This window comes from Neodiprion virginianus, chromosome 2 (assembly GCF_021901495.1).
Source record: "Neodiprion virginianus isolate iyNeoVirg1 chromosome 2, iyNeoVirg1.1, whole genome shotgun sequence".
Lineage (NCBI taxonomy): Eukaryota > Metazoa > Arthropoda > Insecta > Hymenoptera > Diprionidae > Neodiprion > Neodiprion virginianus.
Window position 1 is genome coordinate 11745728 of NC_060878.1, and position 12277 is coordinate 11758004.

At 51.6% G+C, this 12277-nt stretch overlaps 1 pseudogene; it reads left to right on the plus strand.

Moving 5' to 3' along the window:
• The first annotated feature begins 1754 nt into the window (after nt 1-1754).
• Nucleotides 1755-1936, plus strand: LOC124299415 (uncharacterized; annotated as a pseudogene).
• Nucleotides 1937-12277: the final 10341 nt, after the last annotated feature.

A 12277-nucleotide genomic window follows, 5' to 3' on the forward strand; every position in this document is an offset into this window, starting at 1 on the left:
TGCCGACGCCCTGACCATCGCTCACACCTTCCGGATGCTATCCGCGGCCGATGCGGTGGTCAGGGGGTTGGCGTGGAGCTCGCTGGGGCGGGCGGTGTCCAGGAAACTTGGACGGGACCCGTCGTGCTACGACCTGGCGGCCTATCTCTCCGGCTTGCTGGAAGATGGGCTTGCCAGAGACGGGGGGGACACTTCTTCGCTGTGGTCGAGGGCTCGGAATGCGGCGAGGAGGAGCGCGAAGGCCCTGGGCCTGAGGTGGCGATGGTCTGCCAAGCTTGGGGAGCTGGCCGTGGAGATCCGGGGCTCGGCTGGACGGACGACGGTGGTGCCGCCGCGAGCACGAGGCCAGATTGTACGCCGGCTGCGGGCGGCATGGGCGGAGCACTATAGTCAGAGGCTTCTTAGGAAGCCGGACCAGGGGAAGGTATTCGAGGTGGTCGTCGTGGGCGAGGTTCTCAAACCATTTCCTCCGCGGCGGCAGCTTCACCCGCTTCGCTAATTGGCGCTTTGTCCACCGCGCGCGCCTGGACGTCTTGCCCCTTAACGGGGCACGACGCTGAGGCGACGGGGACAGGCGTTGCCGGCGCTGCGGGGGGGCACTCGAATCCCTTCCCCATGTGATCTGCCACTGCCGCCCGCACTCGGCCGCGTGGCAGCTGCGGCATGATGCCATCGTCGCCCGCCTAGCGAAGGCGAACCGCCTGCCAGGGCAGCTCCGGGTGAACCAGCACGTCGAGGGGATCGACGGGGAACTGGGGGCTCTCAGACCTGACATTGTGGTCAGGCATGAGCCCTCAAAGAGTATCGTCATCGTCGATGTGACCGTGCCTTTCGAGAATCGTAAAGTAGCTTTTGATGAGGCCAGGGGACGTAAGATCTTAAAGTATAAGCCCCTGGCCGATGAGCTCGGAAGGCGCGGTTACCGGGTGACGGTCTCTGCGTTCGTCGTCAGCGCCCTCGGCTCATGGGACCCGAGGAATGAGTCGGTGCTGAAACAGCTGCATATTGGTAACAGGTATGCAGCTCTGATGCGCCGGCTCATTGTCTCGGAGACCATACGCTGGTCACGTGATATATACGTGGAGTACGTCTCGGGCGTCAGGCAGTATCGCGTGCCTGAGCTGAGCGGACCCTTGGGGGGTGACGCGGGAGCGAACGGGAACGAAAGCGAAAACTTAAATGGCGATAGGCCACCGCTCACGGGCCAAGCCTAGGCTGCGTCCCAATATTTTAACATTTTAAGGTTTTAAAAATTTTAATATATTCACTCCAATATTTTTTTAATTTAATTCGAATTGCACGCTCTGTAAGCGAAATTTTACTTATACATTTCTTTTTCCTTTTTCTTTCTATTGAAATCTAAGGGCGGTGGCCGATAGGGGCTGGGCCCTATATTTTATTTGTATATATATCTAAGCCACATATTTTAATGTCACCTTTTTACTCGTTTTATTTATTCATATATTTATTACTTCCTTACTGTCTTTTTTAGTTTTAACAAGATGCATGCACTCCGGGATTTTCAGTTAGCCAAAGATTTATTTATACCTTCCCTTTTCGTGTTCCAATCCCTCGAGTGCATGCAACTTAATACCTATTTTTAACCGATGTGGTAAAGCCAAAGACGTTATTCCTTTTAGTTCATTACTGTACTTATATATACAAAAATTTTGTCTGTTTATTTCTAAGCCACCGCCAGGGGCGGAATCTGTATACATATCACCCCCGGGCAAACAATGTGAGCCCGGGGGAACATTGTTTGTTTAAATAAACGCCCTTTAATCTGTATTATCGGCTTAATATCTGATACGCTCCCCATAGGGGGGCCAGTATATTAATCTGATTTTTGGAAGGTGGTGGAGTGTCAGGGGCTTGCGCCGGCTCCGCCGCGGGTCAACCCTGCATTGCAGTACCGTAGGGAGCAGGCCCACTAGGACTTTTAATATCAGAGCACGCCGCCACCTTCCAAAAATCAGTAGGATAGGATAGGCTGATTTTTAATTTTTTGATTTTTTAGATTTTTATTTTTTATTTTTTGACTTTTATATACATTTTATTTATACACCCGTATATTTAAGTTTTATTTATACACTTTGAGATTTTAGCTATTTATTTATTTATTTAATTTATTAGCTAGGCGTTAAGTTTTAAGTTTTGCCGGGAAGCGATCGGGACGCGGTTTAAGTGCGCGAGTGTTGTGCAGCGGGTGTGTGCGTCTCCCCCGCTTCGTCCCCCCGTAGTGTACGCGGCGGAACTCCCCGGGACATCGCGCCGGTGGGTGGACCCGTCTGAGGTAAGTAGTGCCTTTCTTTCTTTCTTCTCTCTCTTTCCCCCGGCCATACGGTGCCGATTGCGGGGCGACTTTACTTGGCCGTCCTCGAGCGGCACTAGGCCGGTTAATCCTTTACCCCACCCCTAGTTTCCGTCACTGTAGCGAGCCGTCGCACCAACACTTGTTGGTGCCCTTGTGACGGTGAGTTGCAGTGCCCGGTTGCGCTCCCATCCCAAACGCGTTAAAACTCAACGGGTTGTAGTTGCTGGAAGACCGACTGCAAGTGCGTCGGCACGAGGGTTGGTCTCTCCGGCTTCAACAGCCCAGAGTTAACGTAAGTCTCGAAGTTTCTCTGAGGTAATAGCGCGAGTTATTGCCTCGGCGACAGCTTCGAGATCCTTCTACCACCACGTCTGTCGTTGCCCCAGGTCGGGAACGACTGAAACGCGTCTGACCTGCCAAAGGTGCGACAGGCTGGTGCTGCCCCCCCGGCGGTCAGTAGCCGAAGCTGTTGGCGCGAGTCACAGGTCGGTACTGCGGGACGTCGGTAATTTATCCTCCCCCTCTGTTACCGACTCTTTCTTCAGGTAACAGAGGCAATACCGACTGTCGCTTTCTTCTTCAACTCCTTTGATAACCCGTCTCTTACCCCAATCCTTTTCTATCTCCCCTTTATTTCTTCTCTGAAGTTCCGCTGCGGTGTGTGTGGCTTCATCGGCGAGGGGGGGTATCACCTCAAGGCGGTGAAGCTGCACCACGAGCGGGGCCATCCCGCGCCAGCAACAGGTAGTCGGGGTGCGTCTGAAGCACCCGCGGCGCAACAGCCGCGCACTATTGACGAGGGCCGTGAGCGGCCAATTATGAACTTTTTCAGCGCTGCGACGCCTGTGGGTCGGACACGGGCGACGAGGACAGCGACGACGACGACGGCGACGGCGGGCTCCAGCAGGGCAACCACCACCACACGCCCTGCCACCACCAGTGGGACGTCAAGGACGACGCGGCAGACCATCAGCTACCCACGGAGGAGTGACGAGACCGCCCGCACAACATCTGTGGCGCCCGCCACTACGACTGGAGCGCGGTCTGGAGCGCGGTGCAGTACCAGTCGGCTGCCGGCAATGAGGACGACCCCAGAGGCACCCCGTCTCTCCAACGACGGGGTGCGGAGGACCAGCGGGGGTCAACGCGGCTCTCCGGGGGCCCGACCTTCCATCCACGAGGGCCCCCTGACGAGGAGGAGGAGAGCCGCCAGCGTGCCGGTCGAGCCGACCCCACCATCTACCTCCACCAGGAGAGGCACCGTGTCCAGGCCACAGCGGACATCCCCGGGACTAAGGGGGGCACAGCATCTGCGCCCCGCCGCAACACCATCACCAAACGCGGCGGGGCCCACCATCAACAGAGGAGGCCCCCCCCCGACCATCAACACTCCGGGGGCGGATCAGGACGGAGGCAACTACATACGCCGCCGTCACCGCGGGCGCCACCACCGCGACGATGCAGCCATCGTCCGGCGTGCCGGCTGCACGCAGAGGGCTGCGATCGACCGCCAGGGCCACATCACTTCCCCCTGGTGGTCCCACCGGAGGCAGCCCTCCACCGTGGGAGATGCCGGCCCCGCCGGCCCACAACACCCGGAGCCGGAGAGCGGGGTCGGTAAGCGGACAGCCGATCACGTCGGCGGTGGCCGCGACTCTAACTACGGCGACGACGACGACGACGATGTGCGGGGGGCCGATCACCACCCCAAGGCCTCTCGCAGGGGGGAGGGTCACCACGACCACCTTTGGACCACCTGCCGCACTGCCACGTGCGGCAAGGACCCTCCCCTCCATCGCGGAAGCTGAGTCGAGGGCGGTCTCACCAGCGAGGGATCCGTGGAGCGTCGTCCCCCAGCGGACCCGCCGACGACATCCCTGCGGGTCCGCCCCGGCGTCCACCGAGGAGAGCCCGCCGTCTTCACCAGCCCCGTCCGCAACATCATCATCGGGGTCGTCGTCCGTGTTCGAGCCCGCAGGCGACGCAGCGAGTAGTACCAGTTCAAATATCAACATTAATAATTCGCGACCGCCAGCGACTCTAAGGCGAGGCTCCCGCGTTTGCGCCTCGAGGGTTAATGCGGCGCCAGGCGCGCGTGCACGCGGCAACATAAATAATAATAATAATAACGTTTTCTCTTCTTTTTCCGCTTCTAGAACGAGGACGCCGGACACGTGCTCCACGGATATGGAGCCCCGCAGCCAAACAAGAAATAGAGGAGGTGCTATCCGGAGGACCGGAGCACAACGGGCAGGAGGAGCCATTGGTGACGGGAGGCCCGCGACCTCTGGGCGCGGGTGTCCACCTGCGGGGAGCCAACGACGGCCCAACCAACCCCGTCAGCCATCGGCTCCGGTGGGGCAGCCGCCGAGGCCGACCGACCAGTCCGCGATGATCCACCACGCCGTGAATCGCTTCGGCGAGGAGGGCGTGGTGCGTGAGCGGGAACAGCTGATCGGCCTGGCGGAAGCGTCTGTCAGTTGGGAAGATCTGGAGGAGCTGGCGGCGCGAGTCGCCACGTTCCTCCAAATCAGTGGAGCGAGTGTGGGGGCTGCGGGGGAGGAGAGGGCGGCCGGTCGTGCGGGGGGCCGGCGCGGGGGGAGGGCTGGGGAAGCCCCGCACGGGGGGTCCGGGCGGGCGGGGAATCGCGGAAGCCCCGGTGGGGAGCGCCGTGGGGCACTTTCAACGGGGGGGGGAGGGACCGAGTGAGAGAGGCCACAAGGATTCAGCGGCTCTTCCGAGCGAACCGTCGGCGCGCTGTCCAAGAAGTGTTGACGGGCCTGCTCCAGCACTGTGAAGTGTCAAAGAAGCGGATCCGTCAACACTTTGAGGACATGTACGCTCCGGCGGAGAGCCTGGGGGGGCCGCTCTCTGGCCGAACCTTTTGCACCTCCGGATGAAAACAGCAACGACGGTCTGATTAGGCCTTTCACGGAGCGAGAGGTGGACCGCCGGCTCCAGCGCATGAATAATTCAGCGCCGGGTCCCGACGGGCTCACCTACCGTGACCTCCGGAAGGCCGACCCCGACTGTCGTTTGCTGACGGCGACGTTCAACGCCTGCCGTCGTCTGGAGGCGGTCCCCCCAGCTGGAAGTCGTCGAACACGGTTCTCATCCACAAAGAGGGTGACCGCGACGACCTGTCCAACTGGAGGCCGCTCGCGCTGGGTGACACCACGCCCAAACTCTTCGCCGCGCTGCTGGGTGACCGGCTTACTGCCTGGGCCGTCCACAACAACTGGCTCAGTCCGGAGCAGAAGGGTTTCCTGCCGTGCGAGGGGTGCTATGAGCACAACTTCGTGCTGCAGGAAATCCTTTCCGACGCTCGCAGGTCGGGGCGCCAAGTGATCGTCTCGTGGCTGGATCTGTCGAACGCGTTCGGCTCGGTCCCCCACGGGGCTATCTGGCGCGCTTTCGAGGAAGCGGGAGTCCCGTCGCCGTTGAGGAATATTGTAGAAGAAATGTACAACGGCTGCTCCACCCGTGTGCGAACGTCTGAGGGATACACGGACCCCGTCACCTTCAACTCCGGAGTGCGTCAAGGGTGCCCGATGAGCCCTGTGGCGTTTAACCTGGCGCTGGAGCCGGTGCTGCGTGCGGCATCGGCCCACCCGGCGGGTTACGCGCTACACGGCCATCGGCACAATCTGCTTGCCTATGCCGACGAATTGGCCTTAATATCGGACACTCCGGAGGAGATGGAGGCGCTGTTGAAGGCAGTGGAGGCTGCGGCGGGTGGGATTGGGCTTCGGTTCAAGCCCGCGAAGTGCGCCATGCTCCACATGGGGCGTGGGCCCGTTGGCCGAGTACTTCCCACCCGCTTCACTCTTCAGGGTCAGGAGATGACGGCCTTGGCAGAGGTGGAGTCTTACTAGCGCCCGGGGATCCCGACTGCCAACTAGGTGAAGCACGCTCCGCTGACGACGATCCAAGAGTTGGAGCGCGATCTCCGAGCCGTGGACGAGTCCCTTCTCATCCCTCGGCAGATGGTTGAGACGGTGGCAACATTTATAGACGGAGAGCTAGCGACCAAATCGGTCATGTGGCTTCAGCAGTAATAAAACTCCGTTAGATACTTACCTGAATAACCTTGACCTCAGTATTATAGTTGGTTGAAATTCTTGGATATGTAAGTCGGTGAAAAACGTAGAATGCAGATTTTTTCCAACGTTTCTGCCCTTACTGTGGGCCCTCCTCATGGTAATATATTGTAACGTTTCAGGGGGTTACGGAATAAATATGCATACGTGAGCTTATTTAAAGAATTATTGAGTTTAATCTCCTAGCATAAGAAATGAACTCAATCCTTTAGCAGAAAAGTATTTATTGATGTACAAAAAGTGGTACAAAGTAATAGTTTGAGTACAGAGTATGAAAATAGAAACGCGGAGCTACTCAGGGGTGAGCTGTTACTCTGCTGAGTGCTGAAACTGAACTGACTGAACTAGGAACTGCAGTTGCAGATGTCTGCAGCTCATCGCATGTTTCGACAGTAGTATACCGGAAAAAGGTTTGTTGCGATCTGGCGACATCGGTCGGCAGCACGCTCCGAGCGGTCAGAGGGCATGGGATTTTTACTAGTGCAAACACTCAAAATACAAATAGCCGTCCATGCACACTAACACATTTCTCAACACTCCCACTTATTTTGAGAGTTCGGTTACATTCAATTGTTTGCGCAGATAGCAAAATGTTCCTTTTGGCAAAGGCTTTGTAAAAATATCAGCAAGCTGCTCTTTCGAGCGTACAAATTTTATATCGATATTGCCAAGACTAGCAATATGACGGATAAAATGATATTTTACATCTATATGTTTCGTACGTTTGTGGTCATCACCCGTATTGCAATTTTTATAGCCGCTTGATTATCACAAAACATAGAAATACTTTTACATGGAACATTCAATTCATTCAATATGCGGTGTAACCAAATAGATTCTTTCACTCCATTCGCTAACGCAACATACTCCGCTTCAGCGGTTGATAGGGTAACAGATCCTTGCAATTGACTGCACCATGATACAGGTGCACCATTTAAAATGACAGCAAAACCGCTTCGAGATCTACGAACTTCGGGACATCCAGCGAAATCAGCGTCAGTATACCCCTGAATTTTAAGTCCGCTCCCACTGTCTCCGAAAACCAAGCCATAATCACGCGTTCCTGCTAGATAACGCATTATTTTCTTAACTGCTTGCCAATGAGATTCATCATAACAAGTAAGGAATTGACTCGCATAATTTACTGCATATTCAATATCGGGGCGACTTACTCGCGCAGCAAATAACAGAGATCCTATTGCTTCTCGATACGGTATTTTCAAATCGATCGCGTTTGTATGCTTTTGCAAACGCGTACCTGGCTCGGCGGGAACACTAGTAGAATTCGATTCATGCATGTAGAATCTTTTCAAAATTTTATTAGTGTAGCCCGATTGAGAGATTTTCAAACGACGATTCTCGCGGTCGCGTTCAATTTCAAACCCGAGAAACTCATCCGCGCGGCCAAAAGTGGTTTTTAAATTACCTTCTAAATAATTCAACACACTCATGATCGCACTTTTACTCTCGCTCATTATTAAACCATCATCTACATAGATCGCAAGATAAACCCTAAAATCGTGCATTTTTCCAACGAACACGCACTTGTCACTCGTGATGTTCACGAGATTCAATTTCTTGAGAAATCTCGTGAACTTCTCGTTCCAACATCGGGGTGATTGCTTGAGTCCGTAGAGGCTTCGGTGCAGCTTGAGTACTGCATTCGGCTGGTCCTCCTTCTGGTATCCTGGGGGCTGCTCTAGGTAGATGTCTTCATGAAGATCTCCATTCAAAAAAGCAGTTTTGACGTCGAACTTAATTATTTCAAGATTTTGTTTAGCTGCGATTGCAAGAAGAATCCTAATCGACTCGTAGCGAACAACTGGAGCAAACGTATCAAAGTAATCGATTCCTTCGCGTTGCCGAAAGCCTTTGGCTACAAGTCTGGCTTTATATCTTCTCAACTTTCCAGCTGCGTCGCTTTTCACTGCAAAAACCCATTTGCATCCAATAGCCCTTTGTCCTTGGGGCAGCTCACACAGCGTCCATGTGTGATTTTCTTCGAGAGCTTGCATCTCCTCGTCCATGGCAGCTTTCCACTTGCTGGAAATATCGCTTGCTGTGGCCTCGTTGAACGTCATGGGCACTACATCAGCGAGATAGGCAATGGACACTACCTCAGCAACATGAGCGATGGGCACGCCATATCGGTCTGGCGCGTTGTTTCTGCGTCTGTCGCGCAACAGTCGGCCTCCATGAGCCCCTTCTTCAGGGGCTGGTTGCTCAATCTCTGGCTCGTCGAGGTTTGGCAAATCGCTGCTTCGATTTGATTTCCATTTTGAGCTTGCTGTTCAGCGTGAACGACTTGCTCTTCTTCGTCTTCCAAACCAAATTCGATCACGAACGTGCCTGGCTCAGCATTGTCCCCGGCTCTTGGCATTTCATTTTCATGGAAAATTACATCGCTGCTAATGGACACTTTCTGCGATGTATTGTCCCACAGGCGGTAGTTAGTAGACTCTCCATCATAACCAATAAGAATGACCGGCTTGCTTTTATGGTCAAATTTATGGCGTTTTTCATTGGGCACCTTCAGGTAAGCAGTAGAGCCGAATACCCTTAAGTGTTTTATTGCGGGTGCGCGCTTGAACCATTTTTCGAACGGAGTCAGCATTTCTCCTGGCTTCAAAATGATTCTATTGAGCAGATAACAAGCGGTGTTTACTGCTTCTGGCCATAACTTGGAGTCCACGTGTTTTGCATGCAGCATCGAACGTGCACTTTCAACTAGTGTACGGATTTCGCGCTCGGCGCGTCCGTTTTGTTCGTGTATATAGGGAGACGAAAATTCGTTTATGATACCTTTTTCCTTCAAGAAGCTCTGCATCTTGTCACAGGTATACTCGGTACCGTTATCTGATCGTAGCACTTTTATTTTCGTTCCCAGCTGTGTTGACACGAACGCCTCGAATTCTCTGAACTTGCCATAAACCTCGGATTTTTGGCGCAAGAAATAAACTTTTCTATAGCTGGTATTTTCATCTTTGAAAATTAGGAACCATCGTGTTCCATTTGGCGATGCTATATTTACGGGCCCGCAAACATCGCTGTGTATCCTTTCTCCTGGGCCGTAATTGCTTCCAGATGTGCTGCTTGGATGCGATTTTCTAGTCTGCTTGCCTAAAACGCATCCTTCACAAAACTCAAAATTTTCTTGCGAGAGTCCCTCGATGCCAAGCCTTTCGCACGTGCGTTTTATTGCTTGAACATTCATGTGTTCCATCCGAGCATGCCAGAGGCTCAGCTTGCTTTGACCATCTGCTTGTACAGCGTGACATGCAGTGGGCACTTTTACCTTCAGCAGCATGCGGAAGAGATTACCCTGTAGGACTCCGCGTGCAATTATTTTATCTTGTTTGTCCCGGACTTCACAACCACTTGCATCGGAGGAAAACTTGAGGCCTTTTTTATTTATTGTTCCAACAGAAAATAAATTGCAGCCCAGCTCTGGCACATAAAGCACGTCTTGCATTTCGCGCTCGTACACCACTCCATTTACCTCTTCTTGGATTGTGATTGTTCCGATTCCGGGAGCATCAATACAGGGATCGTCAGCTACTTTCACCGTAGTACCTGGTGGGTTCGGGCGAAATTCGGAAAAGTATTCTTTTCGATAAGTCATATGCCTACCGGCACCCGTGTCCGCGATAAAATAGTCACTCCCACTGTCACTAGTACACTTATACTAAGCGACAGTGTCACACATAAAAGCGTTCTTTGCTTTCACTAGTTTATCACTTGGATCCTTTTTCTCCGACTTTTTCTGAGGGCACTCGCGCGCCCAATGACCTTTTTCCTTGCACGCCCCGCAACGCGTTGTCTTCTTTAACTCTTTGATTTCTTTTTTCGTGTATTTCTTTTTCTTAGAGTCACTTTTTGCGTCGGGTTTCGCATCATTCAATGGTGCTCTCTGCACGTGAAGCGCAAGCGTTGTCGCTTCTTTTTCCGCAAGGCGATTATCTTCTTTGATTAATCTAGCTAGCAGCGTCTTTTTCGTTCTATCAGCCTTGGGAGTGCATTCCCAGGCTATCGTGAAAAGTTCAAACTTTTCTGGCAAGCTGGTGAGCAATTTTGAAACAGCCGCCTCGTCGGAAGGTTTCGTGTCCACTTCCTCTAGTTTCTTCAAAATACTCTCAAAGCGTTCTAATTGCACAACTATACTCTCACCTTCTTTGATGTGGAAAGCGTAAAACTGCTTCTAAGCAGCTTGTTTTGCGTCAGCACTTGTATCGCCGTACAATTCAGCCAACTTATCCCACATCTCTTTTGGAGAGTCACAGTTTATTAGATTGCTGCGTAGATTTCGAGCAATTGAGCATAAGATTATTGTCTCAGCTTGAGACGATAATCTATTGTAAGCCTTGGGTTCAGCGGCTTTATCTGTTCCTGGTTTGGCTTCTTCTCCGTCCACGTAGCCGAACAGGCCTTTGCCTTTCAAGGCAATTTTCACTTCGAACTTCCATTGCGTATAGTTGTTCGGGCCTTCCAGTTTTGTGATGTCCAATCTATCTGTATCAGTCATCGTGATTGAATGTAGATAAACACTTGAACTCTGAACGGAAACTACGCGCACTCAAAACTTCAACTCTTTGTTTCACTAGCCAGCGTGGCATGTCAATAAATACTTAGGCGCAGTGGAAGCGTGCTGGGCCCATAACCTATTGAGTTTAATCTCTTAGCATAAGAAATGAACTCAATCCTTTAGCAGAAAAGTATTTATTGATATACAAAAAGTGGTACAAAGTAATAGTTTGAGTACAGAGTATGAAAATAGAAACGCGGAGCTACTCAGGGGTGAGCTGTTACTCTGCTGAGTGCTGAAACTGAACTGACTGAACTAGGAACTGCAGTTGCAGATGTCTACAGCTCATCGCATGTTTCGACAGTAGTATACCGGAAAAAGGTTTGTTGCGATCTGGCGACATCGGTCGGCAGCACGCTCCGAGCGGTCAGAGGGCATGGGATTTTTACTAGTGCAAACACTCAAAATACAAATAGCCGTCCATGCACACTAACACATTTCTCAACAAGAATCAATAAAGGTGAAAATAAAATGTTGAGGAAAGTTTTCAATGGCAGAGTACGTGTTTTCGGTTTAAAGTCTGAAACAAGACTGTTTTTACAATAATGCTGGTTAACGCAGCAACCTTATTCATTTTAAGACATAAGACGTTTATAAACTTCTTTTATCTATGATGACTACTAGATCATTAAAAAGGGGGTGAGACGGGTGATTTCACCCTGCGTAACAATAATATTAGTAAGTAATCATATAACAAAAATTTTGGTTATATACAGCAACTTTCAGGTGAAATGTGTAGAAAAACGATAATTAGTTCGACAAGTAATGACGACCGGTCATTTTGGATAGTATGATCGGATTGGTGAGAAAAAACTAGCCTGAATTGAAAAAAAAGGTTCGTAGGACCATAATTAATAGAGATATTCGAATTGTTAACTTGGCCGCACCGAGTCGAGCGCAATTGGCCGGAGTCTCTTGATTACGCGACCAGGTGCGACGGACACGGAGAGCGCGGCAATTTCGTCGTTGAAATGTAATTAATTCACAGAAGGGATATGGGACAAATTATACATCATATCCGAATGTCTCAGGAACACGTACAATTTTGATTCATCTGAAAATATTGCATACAGCAACAACAATGAATTAATAGGTAAACATGTCTGTATCTCCAGTTATAATGAAAATTAAGGGATGATTTTTTTTCCATAACTAGCGTCTCAAAAAGACTTATCAGATCTCCCGGGAAAATTTCGATAACTCGAAAAATTACAAAGTTATTACCATTTGTTTCTAAGCAAAAATTTTATTTCCGCGAAAAACGTGCTTTATTGAAACAAA